This window comes from Echiichthys vipera (genome assembly GCF_963691815.1).
Source record: "Echiichthys vipera genome assembly, chromosome: 5".
Lineage (NCBI taxonomy): Eukaryota > Metazoa > Chordata > Actinopteri > Perciformes > Trachinidae > Echiichthys > Echiichthys vipera.
Genome location: NC_139830.1, coordinates 16161198 through 16175028, shown reverse-complemented (window position 1 = coordinate 16175028; position 13831 = coordinate 16161198). Strand labels below are relative to the sequence as shown.

Genomic DNA, 13831 nt, shown 5'->3' with positions numbered 1-13831 from the left:
ATCGGAGGACTTTCAAGACAAATCTAAGGTTCGTAAAGTAGCAGTGTTAGCCTGGTAGAGCTAAACTAATTTGTAAATGGGTATTACTCTGGAACCTGGAAATGTAAGATTTCCAAGGGGGCGTTATCAACGGTGCAGACCAAAATAAGATGCTGGAAATCTGTCTGAATGGGAGGGGGGAAAAGGGGGGGGGGGGCAGATCTATCTGCCAGAGCAAATGAAAACACAAGCTTGCAGATTCTTCTGGTTTCCAGGCTATAGCAGTGCTAGCAATGTCTCTGTTTTCCTGTTACCATTAAAAGCTAATAGGAGTAATTTAAATAAACAAATCATTAAATAGAAGTACTAATCTTTTTTTCAACTCAAAACTGCAATGACAAACCACCAGACAAACTATTTATCGACAATATAAGAGCATGTGATTTGCCTTGAGGGCCAAATATAAGATTGGAATTGTTATTAAACCGTGATTTGCCTGCTGCAATAATGTCTAACTTAAGAATTATTCATCACTGTTTTATGTTGCTAGAGTATGTACTTCATCTAATCAATTTCTTCAAGATGGTTTTTAAGCCACTATATGATTTATGTAATATTGTGCTATCAGAATTATGATTCAAAAATAAATCATACAAAAATAAAATCCCAGTGAATGTGAACACGTGCCGTCTCCCTCTTCTTCTTTCTCACTCCCTTTTTACTCCCGGTTAAATTATATATATATTTTTTAAATTTATATATAAATTTATATATAATTTACATAATTTCATCATTTAATCTCCGGAAAAGTTGTCCCCAGGGGATCAAAACAAGAGGTGGATTTGCATGCGCTGCTGTCCACAAAGCCATAATCGTATCGTACACATAGCGTTTTCAACATTTCTAAAAGTTCAGCCTTAAAACTGTTAAATCTTTGACCAGAATGGGAAATTTAAATGGTGTGACAATCGTAAGGAGAACCTTTTCATGACTGACAAACTTATCAAAGTCACTTAACAAAGTTACTACTGTGTGTGTGTGTGTGTGTGTGTGTGTGTGTGTGTGTGTGTGTGTGTGCACGTGTGTGTGTGTGTGTGCATGTGTGTGTACACACAGTATGTGCATGCTTGTGTGTAGTCCTTATTTGCCGACAGTTGGTGACTTGACAGGTTGTGCATCTGCTGTGACGTACTGTAGGAGGGCAATTTCACCGTGGTGCTAAGTGATTCTGTTGATCTCCGGGGAGAAGTTTAATTCTCCTCTTAGTAACAGTGCCATTAAAATGCAATGACATGAGATTAATGCTCATCTTGTAAGTGACATTTACTTTCACATTCACCATGGAAATTGTCTTGCAATATTGTGTGCTGGGCCTTGTTTTGAATGCTGATGAGTTTCAGAGGCTGTTCAAAGTATGCGTAAGTGACAGTATGAAAAATGTTGAATGCGCTTTATAAAGAGGAAGGGTATCTAGCTGAGTAAGGGACAAACCGTAAAACAACGCCATCAGCAAAATGGGACCATGAACTTTGAAACTGCAGTTTACAGTGCAGATTACAAACCCACTGTATGTGGTTTGAATGGCTGTCCTCAGCATTAGTAATATGACTCCAGAAGATGATACCTCACCAGAAATATGATTTATATTGCAATGCTTTGTTCTGAAGTTGCTTTTGAAAATTTTGTTTACTCTCAGCAGGACAGAATACGCGTTTATGCATCTTTTTATTTCCCGTACACTTCAATCTCAAACAATAAAATGTCTTCATGTCTCAGCATTACTAAAACCCTGTACAGTGTGAAATTGATTGTGCTCCTTGATAATATGTCTGCCTCTGCCTCATAAAACCATATTCATCCTCTTTTTCTCTTTTTTTTCCCTTGCAGTGTGTGCACAGCAGCGCAGCATTCAGAGCCCACACTGTGTGTGTACGTACACTTGTGCAAGAGCCGCGGGCACACACTATATGTGTATGTGAGATGATGAGAAGCTAAGTGGCTACCACAACCATCCAGATCAGACAGCCTCCTGCACTGCAAAATGGATTAGAGCCCCACACCTCAGGAGATCAAAGGTAGGAGAAGATGTTTTGCTAATCAGCTGCCATTCACCTGCCCTATTCAATGACCTCATGGAGAGAGTGAAGAAGAGTGAAGGCGAGGGGCCATAATGAATCTCATGAGTCATAATGAGTTTAGGATATGGTCTCTCTGCATGTCCTGTCCATAAACTTTATCATCTTTTGACGTGAGAGGGACTAAAGAAGTAACTTAGAAAGGTAGTGGAAATTATGAGAGCAATGGATATAATGTATAAAAAAAAATGATGTGATAGCGATATCCTGCATTTCCAAGTGTGTTTTCTACATCGTTCGCTCAATTCACAAAACATAATATCAGGCCAAATAATATTCATTCACAGCTAGAATGTCATTTGGACTATTTTACACCTAGATCCATTATTACAAACACATTAAATTTACTTTTGTTAAAGTGGACCTATTGTACTTTTTCCTTATTTTCTGTCATACAGTATATACATGGTATATACTGTATATATATAAATGTTGGATATTTATGACCAAATAATGAGGTAAACGTGTGTATGGGTAACTAGTCTAACTCCCCACGAGCAGATCTGCTCAGGAATCAGACTGCCGTCGACACCTTCTTTCGGACATTATTTTTCTACTTTCTCAGCAGTCTAACATCAAGCCTTCTCGGAATTTTAAATAGTCATCTGTACAAAGCACAGCTTCGCACAGCTCCTGTAGAACGTGCTGCTGCATGCTAACGGCAGACAAAGCTGTAATATTAGTTGCTTGTGTTGTTCATTGCTCCCTTATTTGGGACCACCCTCCTGCTGTAAGATATCCGTTTGTATAGTGTTTGGTTTAGAAGACTTTATTTGTGACTTTTAGCGGTAGAAAATCCCATTATACACTCAATTGCAGTCAGTCCTCTGCAGTAGCAGTAGTACAGAGACAGCGAAGCACAGACCAGGAAATGCTGACCATCAGAGCAGAATGGGCTTTTCGGGAGACAACAGAGTGTCTCTGACAGAGGGTGCAGCAGCCATGAGCAGTATGAGATAAAAATAAGTGTTTTTTGAATATCAAAGCATGTAAACATGTTCTAATAAAACACACAAAATGTCTGAACCTGAAAAATAGTATTATAGGTCCCCTTTATTTTAGCGAAGACCCAAAAGTTTCCAGAGATACCGAACATGCCGTGCTGAATTTAAAGAAAATGTGTCTAAATAATGCATGGGTATCTTGCATTCTTGTATTTGATCTGATACTGCATACAAAGCATATCAGATTTGAATATTTCACTCAAAATAAAGATCATACAAAGTTCAGTAGCATCGCTGAAATAAAACATTGGTACCGGCAGAAGGGGGATTCATTTTTTGACAGTGTTGTACTGCAGACTGTTTAAAAGGTGATTTATAATATTAATGCTACTGCAGAGGAATATCTTGGTTCAAGACATTAATTTGAGTAAAAGAATGTCATCAATCTAAAACATCATCATGAACCTTTGAAACCCACTTCTCCAATTTTGTCAGTGATTCGAAGAAGATCCAGTGTTGCTCTTTATTTTAATTTGTTCTATTTATCCCCTTGTGAATTTTTGAGAGAAAAAGCAGAGCCAATGAAAAAACACTTTTGCTCCTATTGTAGTGATTAGTATTCTGTATCGCTCGCCCCATGTATAATATCAAGAAAGCATTGGTGAATGTGACATGTCCAGGAAAGTTTTCTGGGTGTTGTTGAAAGTAATTGTGGAAAATGCAGGAAAACGCTAACTGAATTACAAGCAGATGAGGCACTTAGGTTAGAGTAATATAAGGACGAAAGAAGAAGGCGAATGGTTTTGATGCCACAAAATGACCCCCCGGACACACTGAACAGTGCAGGCTGATGATTTATTTCATTTTGACATTAAAACAACTTCCAGGGTCAAGTTTTCCTTTAAGCTGCCTGAGAACTACTTGCTGCTACAGAAATGATTGTGGTCAGTGCAATTAAATGGGTAAAAATATGTTTTCTTCACGGCCAATTTGGGTCCCTAGTGGGCCAAAATAATAATTAAATAAAACAAACACTTACCTCACAGCAACCTAACAGTGACACACTCTCCATTCTGTGAGTGAGTGCCACAATGCATACAATAGTGGACTTTTTTCACCATCATAAAATGTTTTTTGTGACAACAAAAGGTGCTTAATGGACTATAATTCAGCACAGTGTGAAAGAGGATTATTTAATTCATTTCTTATTTATTTAGGCTTTTTATGCATTTATTTGACAGTACAGCTGAAGGTTTATGGGAAATGGGGGAGAGAGAGAGGGGGCAACATACAGCAAGAGGACACAGGTTAAAGTCGGGCGGTGAGCTACTGGGTCCCTGTTGTGGAAATAGATTCTTCAATAAAGATCAACAAACAGGATCAGCTTTTTCTCCGTTGTTTGTTTTGCCAAAGCATTTTCCTCTGCAGACAAAAATATGTTCATCCCTACCTCCTCCCAAGAGTCTAGTAGAAATGACGATATGCCAAATCTCGCACAGTCTTTTAGGGAGAGGGACATGACGCGAATATCCTTGGTTGGGTGACGTCTTTAGACCAAACAAAAAACATGCTTTAGACATTACAATTCTGAACATTCTGAACATCTCTCATCACAAGGTCTCTAAAACAGGGTACGGATGCACAAATATGCCAATATATCATCATGAGTTAGTTATTTGCATCATCCATTAAGAAGGTGAGACGGAGGAGACACTGAACTGTGTCTGACCTGACAAAACTATGATTATGAATTACAAATATCCAAAATTCCCACAACAGTCCCCCAGGGGATTATTTTATAGAGATTTCTTGAACAGAGAGGTTTTTGTCCGTCCATGTAAAATTGATCTATAAACAATTAATGTGTCTATATGGTTTTTACTGTTTTCTTCTCTTGAGTGGGCTCACCAAGATTTTGCATAGCTCCTGTGTTATATAGTTGCATATTGTACTGTATTAAGTCTCGCTTACAGCTGAAATACATGACTGTGACAGGATGCCCACAGCAGAGCGCGACCAGTATATCTAACTGCCTCACTCTCCTCACTCTCGAGCTCGCTCGACCATCACTGTTCTCTCTCCGTCAGTAGTGTGTGGCTGTCAGCTTCCTCATGTGCATATTGAGTTTTTCCAAACCCTGTATGTCAGTATGAGATGCTGAGGGGGAGGTAATGAGTTTTTGTATTAGTTTATACATTGTTGTATAAAGGGATAAGGATGGTTGTATAAGGATAATAATACATTAAAAGACTAGAATGACTAATTTAACGACAAACATTGAATGCTGTTGGCTTGTCATAGGTTGGTTACAAGATAGTTTCAATTAGTTAGATTATATACTAATTGGATTAGTATAAAATGACCTTTTTAAATATCCTTAAATCTTTTGTTTCTGCATATCAAAATAATCTACATGTAATGTTAAGATTCAGAATTAGACCATGTTTTAATCAACAGTATGAGTTTGCAGCATATGAGCAAAGCCAAGCTTCTCTCACACTAATCTCCTTGTTCAAATAATCAATATAGATTTAAAAAATGGCTATTTCAGTTTTTCTCTCAGGATGTGTGTGTGTGTGTGTGTGTCTGTGTCTGTGTGTCTGTGTGTGTCTGTGCCTTGTGGTTGTGTGTAGTTCAGACACAGACCACAGTGAGCAAGAAAACAAGATTCCAGATGGCAATGTTCTGTAAACATGAACCTTTTATCATTCATTCTGACAGCAGAAAAACAAGCTGAAAATGTCAGCATGCAATGGCTTTCTGTCCTCTTTAAATCTCTACTTTCTCTGTGACCTCCCTTACATCTATTTGTCTGGTTTCTGACAAAACCAGCTCACAAAAGCTGCAGAAATGGTGTATTTTTAGATAAAGGTGCCACTGGCCCTCATAGCAAGTGACTATGTGTGTGTGTGTTGTGCACTGTTCAGATCATAAAGAATCACAGGAGGATCTTAGGTGAATACTGGAAGGATCTGGATTCGCCTAAACCATGAACAATCAGCTCAGGCATGTTTTTAGATAATCAAAAGTGTGTTAGGAGCACAAAATTTAATACATATTCTAGTTTCTCGGAGATCAGATTTACACTGTGAATTCTTCTCTTTTCCACGTAGGTGCAGAATTCTCCTTTACATCCGCATCAAATCGATTTTTAAAGCTAACAGCAACGTGTCATTGCTGGAGTTACACTGCAATGATATGTTTGGTGTGTGTACAAAAAATGATGGAAAACCTTTCTTCACCAGAAACTTTTCAATTATTGTAACAAAAGATACCTACACACACACACGCACACACACACACACACACACACACACACACACACACACACACACACACACACACACACACACATGCGTAGCGACCCCAGAAAGTAATGCCACTTATTATAGCCTATGTCATATTACAAACTCTTAAGTGTGCCAGTGACAGAAGAACCCGATTCATATTCATATGCAGGATAACACGCTTTTCATACTTTTTTAAGCCACCATATCCCCCTACAGCTCCACTATGCTGTGAATACAAATGCCAGAACACACAGTATGCTGTAAAGACATTGAATTTCTCTGAGGCGCCAGTACCCTGTGAAATCTACTACTGACAGTATTTGACTTTTTTTCTGACTTTGGCTCAAGGAGAGTAGTTTGAGGAGATGGTTTCAATTTCATAACCCACATGTGCAATCTTGCATGAGATGCAAGTATTGAATATCACTTTGGAGCAGATGGTGTATTATAGCCCCTCAGTATGTGTCAACCGCATCATTCAATATTGCCACTGGGTAAATACTTCTGTTCAGCTTTACTGGAAATGTTGAACTGGTTCTGGTACGTCATGCTCATGAAATAATCTTTGCTGCACTTTGTTTACTGCATCATTAATGCTCCTGCCCGTAGCAAATTCTTCTTTACCTGCTTAGCAGAAATACATGTGCATGTCTTATGAACTCAGTCCGCTCTTTCCAGGATAAGTTTTATGTGCTTTGGTGTGTGTGTGTGTGTGTGTGTGTGTGTGTGTGTGTGTGTGTGTGTGTGTGTGTGTGTGTGTGTGTGTGTGTGTGTGTGTGTGTGTGTGTGTGTGGGCCACCTGCCTTTTTCCTGCCTCCTTTCCTGGCTGCTCCTGAGAAGCAGAGATAAGACCCACTGATGTTTGTCTGCTCCCTGGCAGATTACTGAGGCAGACAGGTACAAGGACTCTGGCAGACAGCTACTGTATACTGGAAGCCAGAGAAGAACTTTTTGGGGATTCCTAAGCTGACCACAGCACCAATCCAGCTTGAATGCCACCTGGTCTTTTAACATGCTTTTGCTGCTCCGATAATCACTGTTCAAAGAGAAACACAAGTGAGTTGATGTGGGAAATGTGTGGATATTTTTTTAAACTAGGAACTTTAAATGATAGTGAATAATCAAGCATAACGTTGCTGATTTTCTTTTAATTTATGATGATTGAAATTTAATCAGTAAATCATAATTGCATAAATGCAAATGAAGTCAGTAGAAAATACACTGAAAAACTCGCCATTCCCAACATGTTATTTTGTCTATGATTAAGATGACTTGTATGAGATCTAAAATGGTATTTTCTGCAAATAAAAAATGTTGGATGAAAATAGTTCACATGTCAACTTAATGAAAGAAATTTCAACAATCAAGTGTTGATTTTTTCTCAATTTCTGTCAGAATGACTATGATTGTCTGATCAAATACGTTCTTTCAGCATTCAAAAATTGACAAGAGGATAAATAATTGACTTATTAGGATTAGATTTATTTTGGTTTCATTGCTAAAATGGTGTGAAAACATTATTGCACTGTAAAATCATTATAAACACGGGTTACAATTGGGCCTGTGTTGTGAGAAACACAGTATAAGCAATTATAGCTTGTTGCTGAATCCTCATTATGCTTAAAAAGTTGCCAATAGAATGTTAATTTGGTTTTCCCAACATTTTGTATTTCATTGATGGTTATGAGTAAGTTTTCTTTTTTTTTTTTAAACAGAAAAGGTAGTGGGTGGATGATTATTTAGCAAAAGATTTCATAAGTGGGAACTTGAGAAAAAAGTCTGCAAAAATCAAGTGATTTTTATGCGATTGTGTGAGAGCATGCATGTGTGAATGCCTTTTGTAATATTACCCTTTGAGCACAAGGCTGTGAACATTTGGGGTATGATTAAAGCACATGGTCAGTGTGGAACTGCCTAATTAGCCCTTTTCTGCTTCACACTTCACAGGCTTCTCGGACATTAAGTTACTTCATCCATGGAGCTCAGCGAAGAGAGGATGAGGGAGAGAAAGCAGCTAAAATGGTTTTACTGGGCAGTTTGGTCTGGGTGCTGAAGAAATCAGGAATATTATCTGTATTATATAGCCTTGTGGCTCTGTGCAATATAGAGACGCTAGAGCTGATTTTAAGGTTTTTCCTTATCAGTTTAAGGCCTTGCATAGTCTTGCACCACCTTGACTATCTGAGGTAATTACACCATACATACTGACACACCCGTTTCACTCTCTCAGAAGCATTTGCCTACCACACCCATTTTCTCTGGAATAACCTTCCATTTCATTTTCAAGAAGCACGTTCGTTCAAAAATGTTAAATCAAGGCTAAAAACCTTTATTCAATCCATAACAGCCTACATTAGAACTTAATCGAGCCCATCATGTTTTTAACAACCCTTAAACATTGATGTTTTTAATGTGGTTGTTTTATCTTCGTTTTCTGTGTTCTGTCCTTTTGTATTCATTATAGCCTACCCCCTGAACTAAGTTGGGTCCTTCACTCTTTTAGCATTCCTTTTAATATGGATGTATTTATTGTGATTGTTGTCTTTTTAATGTTTTGCTGTCTTATTTGCTTTATTTGTTAAGTGTTTTGGGGCCATGTGGGATGGTGATTCAGCACTTAAAAAATAATTGATATATTGTTAGATTTTGAAGGTTTTAGTCAGAAAAGAGTGGTTGAGAGAGTTTAAACAAGTAAAGAAATATTTATGTGCAGCAGCAAAGGGTCATAAAGAGGGATGACAATGTAGAAGATTAATTAGATAAGAGTGAGAATAAAGGGAAGGGGCAGAGTGTAAAAAAAGGTTATCGATGGATCACAGGGGTTTGAACACTTCTGTTTCCTTCACAAGTATTTCTTGAATATATTAGAGACAAGGCTACAGTATTACCATGCTTAGTCCATTTTATCAGACATTATGAGCTGATGTCATTAGGGTAAGCATCCATCTCCAGCATCCTGTATATATTATTAGCTCTCTTGTTGGTAGATCACTGCAGTCTTGCCTCGCTGTCTGCATTTCTCTCATGCGGACACAGTTTTCCTCTTTGTGTTCATTATTTCTGTTTGATTGACTCCTGTTTGATCAGAGCTGTTTAAATAGTTGACTCAATATTTATGTGGCCAATTGTGAAGATACCGCTTGATTGTGGCCCAACTGGCAGAATATAAATTGTTCATTGCTTGCCACAACATGTGCTAGACAGGTCCTTCCTGACAGCCCTACTTGAAAATGAAATTAGAGAAAAGGAGAGATGTACGAGCAGGATCAGAGGACAGGGGATAAAACATGATTCACACGCAGTAAGCCTTGACTGTGTAGCACATCCAATATACAGGAGGGGGTGGGGGGGGGGTAGAGTGGTTCTGAGGGTTTAGAAAGTGTTTAGAAGCAGACTTTTACAAGGTGAAGTACAGCTTATGAAGGGAGCTCAGAGTGAATTAGACAGTGTTACTGCTATTGAGAATCACTGACTTAGAGATTAGTAGAATGACAAATTATTTATGTAAGAATACCTCTGAAATTGCAGCACACTTCTCTGTATTTGAATTGTAAAAGTTGTTGTGACACAACTGCTTGCTGCAGCCTTCAGACAGGAACATTACTGTAGATAGACCACATACTACACCATATTGTTGAAGGCACAACTACCTGGTTTATTGTGTGATATATTTACTGTAATTAATAGCGAACCATCTTAAATGGAATAGAATAACATATGGATGAAGGTTGGGGTGGCTTGCAGCACTTTTCAGCTTACAATCAGTTCCAACATCTGGCCAGAGAATAGCAGTCAGAAGTAACAATAGCTGCTAGGTGTAAAGAGCTGTGAGCAACAGACAGCCCTGTTAGGGAATGATAAATAAGCTTTTCTGGGTACATTCAGGGAAAAATATATATATTAGAATGGATGTTTTAATTTAATATAGGTTGTACGTGATTTGTTAAGTTAGGTATTTTGTTTAATTGTTTCTATGTTACAGCAGGAGAGGGGGTGGAAAAACACCAAACGCAGCAGGTTACTCCTGTTAGACCCCATTACGACAGAGGCTCAGCGTGGCTTTCATTCACACTTACGTTGCTTTTTGTTAAAAAGTAAAAAGCAGCACATTTCTTTAGCACTTTACCTTTGGCTGTTACACTTTGTATCCTGTTGTGCAGCCTGTGAACATGCAACAATGATTTTTGTCAGCATTATTAACTGCTGTTGGGCTTTATCGAGGCACAGTGGTGCATAATTGGAAAATCCAAACCCATGAAACATAACCATAAGGTCTTCTCCGCCACTTGCGTCAACGTTATTTATGATTGTATACTGTAATTTTTGCTATCTATTCTTTGGAAGTATATGAAAGATTCATGGTTAAACTCCGTGGCACAAATCTACCATCATAATTCACTGGTTTTGTTGGTTTTCTTCTGGGCGTATTTCTGTAGGTTGAATCAATGGCCATGTCTTGCTTTACTGTGAACTACCAATACTGCCTGTTGAATGGCAATGAATTTCCTCTACAGGTGTCTGAGATCAGAGACAGAGAGCAGAGCAGGGAGAGATGGAGGAGTTTCATGGAGAGGTAAAATTAAAAGATAGAGAAGAAAGGAATGACCAAGTTTGAAGAAAATTAAAGGCCATAGTGGCGCAGCAGAAGAGAATACGAGATAATAAGGAGTCGAGAGAGGGGTTCAGAGAAAGAGAGAAAAGGAGACTGTCAGAGGATTTAGTGAGAGGAACTGAGGCAGGGGGGGACATATGATACCTCAGATATTAGAAACAGTATGAGAGGTAGAGAAGGGGTTTGATGAGTGAGTGCAGTGGGCAAAGTCACAGCAGCATCTCCAGATACAATCAGCACGAGAATGAAGGGCAGCAGCGGTTAGAGAGGCTAGACGCGACCGCTGACTCCAGCGTTTTGTGATGAGGGGTGGTATTGTTTCAGCTTTTGTAGATGCGCCCCAATCCCATTTACAAATGGGAGGGACCACCAGTCACAGTCGCACAGAAACTGGCGGCTGTCACTTGTAAGCTGGCTGATGGATGGGACCATTTGCTTGCTAATGATAATGGGGCAGAAGAGGTCAGAGTTGGATTATGACTGCCTGCTGGCATGAAGACTGCTATCTGCTAATCTTATCCTGTCTAGTTAATAAAACTGCATTTCATTGGATTCTTCTGATAATCAAAAGGTTATGGCTGGTTAGACGTATTAATGGGCCCAAAAATCGTCCCCTGAAATGTCCAAAGGGTACACTGGGTGCGCTTTGTATGTGTGAACTAATAAAGCCTATTTAACACCAAATTTAACTTTCCTTGAAAATCGCTGCCCTGTTATAAAATACCATTTGTCAGCAGTATAACACATTACAAAAGAAGTGCGGGATTAGGAAATCTTTGCAAGCTAGTTAAATAATTATTTGCCTTAATAGCACTATTCGAAAAATACTATTTGAATCAGTCTGTTGTATACAATGAGTCAACTGTGAACAGGAGATTTTAGTTGGCTGTGGTCCGTGCAATAAGGGGAATGGAGCACACACACACACACACACACACACGCACGCGCGCGCGCACACACACAAACAACACACACACACACACACACACACACTCTCACAAACACACACACACACACACACACACACACAAACACACACACACAGACACACACACACACACACACAGTTGCCAGGCGCAGCTTAGTGCACACAGAGTAGCGAGAGGATTTGTCTTGCGACTTTGGTTCTGTCACAGTCTGAGTATGCCTGAAATGCATACTGTTAAAGCTAGAGCTGATCTAGAACTATGCAGCTGATTCCTCTTGTATTTCAGGGAACAGGTACTCCAACGACCCTTAGCCTGATGTGATATGACACAGGAATGATCTGCAATCTGCTATTTTATGATGCTGAAAAGCCTGTTTTGACTAACGGTGTCTGGTGTAATGGCCTCTAGTCATCTTTCTTAGCACTAGTGAGGTAACGGCGCATACAATTCACTTACGTACGCATAGAGTACTGCAGGGATGACATATCTTTGTGAGGCCAACTCGGATCATCACCCTGGTTCCTTCGATAAAAAGCAAGATTTTTTTTGAGGCTACAGGCCAACCAAAGAAAAATTGAAAAAAAAAATTGGATTTTATGTCTAGATTAACTAAATGGTCCAAAGTGCACTGAGAGCACTATCTGAGGGCATTGTGTTTTTGCATTTGTTTTTTTATAATTCATTGCAGTGGGAGAGCCGTGAATATGCACTCTGCTACAAACAGCTCCAGTGATGAGGCGCTGAATGCTGCATGTTTGAAGGTTTTTTTTACCTAGTTATCCAATCACTGCGGTTGAGGGGCGAGACAAATAGAATACCACAAAGACCAAACGTTACTTCCTACATGTAATGGTTGGTCAACAACATGAGCAGAGGAGAAATGAATACCGCAGGGCCATATACCTGTATATCTTAATATATATCTGTCCTCTCTCTCTCTCTATGTGCTTCAGGCTTCATCCAGAGCAGGTATTTCACTTTATTGTGTCAACATTTTTACATCGGCAGATATTCTACAGCACGGCAGCAGGGTTCCCGTGATATTACAGGATCACGTGAGACCTGTGGGATTGAGGGATCTCAGATGGCGCTCTCTGCTGGGCGTTGAAATACTAAAATGCTTTTGTGGACCCCTGGCCTTATGAAAATAACAACAGCGATTGTCCAACTAATGAGAATTTGCTCGGACAAAAGCATATCATCCAAACAGTCGACCAAAGATGAGACCAGAGGATTCTGGATCATGACAGCAAAATAATCTTCACAAATTAAGATTACTACAATACGTAAATACAATTGCCAGAAGCTAATGTTAGGCTAATAACGAACTTCACCACGATTGCCTAACATCAACGTCACTACCACTAGCTTCCAAATGATTTTGCGTGTTCGCCGTGATAATGTTTGTAGTCTCATTTAGCCACTTGCTAGGAACTGTCTTTATAAGACACGTAAAAGATTCAAGCTACAACGTTTATGTTGTAGACCAAAAGGTGACAAGGTCTTAAGCTTCTGTTAACCACATACCTTATTTCAGGAATCTAACCAAAAAACTATTTAAAAAACCTTTGAGACAAGGGAACAAGAGGTGCAAAAATACTAACTAATTTCCAGGTTTCAAGACTCATTCCTGCAGCACTCTGTTGTGCATCAGTTTTGGGATCACAGTTTAGTATGTTATCGGTACAGCACAGAAAACAAAAGGAACTATTTTTTGTCATTTATTTTGTAAAATGTACATAACAATGGCTCATTTGACATAAATTATTAAATTCCTTTCAAAATGAAGCTACTGAAACATTGGCAAAAAAAAATAAATGTCAAAATGTCAGTAATACTTCATTAGAACAATAAATATGAACATATGGAACACATATTCAAAATGTCTATTGAGAAAAGTACAGCAAATGCATAATCAACCCAAATCAACAATTAGTGAGCT

At 38.9% G+C, this 13831-nt stretch overlaps 1 protein-coding gene across 1 annotated transcript in view; it reads left to right on the top strand.

The window, feature by feature from the left end:
- Positions 1-1920: 1920 nt before the first annotated feature.
- grik4 (glutamate receptor, ionotropic, kainate 4) overlaps positions 1921-13831 on the top strand; it is a gene marked incomplete at its 3' end in the record, with an annotated part of 235141 nt that continues 223230 nt past the window's right edge. Inside the window, exon 1 of the mRNA XM_083913261.1 lies at positions 1921-2054. The remainder of the gene's footprint in view (positions 2055-13831) is intronic.